We start from the raw sequence: 1,290 nt of genomic DNA, 5'->3' as shown, positions 1-1,290 counted from the left end.
TATATATATATAGATAGATAGATAGATAGATAGATAGATAGATAGATAGATAGATAGATAGATAGATAGATAGATAGATAGAGATATAAAGCAAATAAGTAACAAGGATGTCAAGGTATTAATGCAATACAGCTGTTTCAGGTGGCTCCATTTAATCAAACAATGCAAGCATTACATCAATTTGAAACACAGTGCCATCTTCAGTTGCGAAATGCAAATTTTCAACAGTCTGGATATTCTATTATAATTTTTAGCAAATATTTCATCAGAGCTAGAGAAGGAAAGAATTCCATGCTGCTACTAATGTGGCAGAATAAACTTAAAGAGAAACAACTACAATTTTGGAATGGCAGAAGTGGGTCGAGGGGGTCATGAGATTGGTAATTTAGCTGTAATTTTTATCTATCTTCTTATCACCATCAAAAGATCTAATACAGCTGGTATTAAGACACTCGGAGTTGACAGTTAAATTCTAGTTACTGGTCATAAATTAATACTGTTAGATATTATCCTAAAACCACATAAAAAAAAAACAAGTCTCTGAGAAAGTCATTTAGATAATGGTAAATACCCAGAAAAATATGTAGGGTAGGGGTGACATAAACTCTTACATATGGTCACAATTAGAATATTTAGACTTCATATAGGGATATTTTTATCCAAGATACACTGGTTTAATGTATTGTATTTTGAAGAGATATTTCTTCAATGAATATATTATAAAATGTCATAAAGTATTAAACATTATTATTAAGTTTGAAAAGGAAGAGATTCAATGGATACAAATAAATGTATTAACTAATTAACATCTTCACCTACAATTGTTTCATTTTGCATCCGATTTAAACTACAAAACATATAAATATATAAGCTTGCATTTCAAAAATACCTTGGATGGAAAATCCTCAGGGTATGGAAAAGGGACAATAAAAGGATTACATTAGGGTGTGTTGGAATACTCCAATATACTAAGAATATATATATATATAATAATATAAAAATTTAATGAATGGAGTAAAACGCATATTTTAACTGCATACTTTTATTTCCGACATGTGTTTCGAAGAATTACAATTTATGCGATCCATAGGAATCGGCGATGTTAAAAATGTAAACTTATCATCGCCGATTCCTATGGATAGCATAAATTGTAATTCTTCGAAACATATGTCGGAAATAAAAGTATGCAGTTAACATATGCGTTTTACTCCATTCACTAAATTTATATATACTCAAGTACCCAAAATATCAAGGAGTTTCTCCCTCATAAACAGGAGTTACACCACAGTT

General features: G+C 29.8%; 1 protein-coding gene across 3 annotated transcripts in view; it reads right to left on the bottom strand.

The window, feature by feature from the left end:
• The window catches only part of LOC106867193 (23 kDa integral membrane protein), a 24,256-nt gene that overhangs the window by 14,374 nt on the left and 8,592 nt on the right, over window positions 1-1,290 (bottom strand). The window lies entirely within an intron of this gene.

This window comes from Octopus bimaculoides, chromosome 3, assembly GCF_001194135.2.
Source record: "Octopus bimaculoides isolate UCB-OBI-ISO-001 chromosome 3, ASM119413v2, whole genome shotgun sequence".
Classification (NCBI taxonomy): Eukaryota; Metazoa; Mollusca; class Cephalopoda; order Octopoda; family Octopodidae; genus Octopus; species Octopus bimaculoides.
Note: the sequence above shows the minus strand (reverse complement) of the source record. Positions and strands in the feature narration are given on the sequence as shown.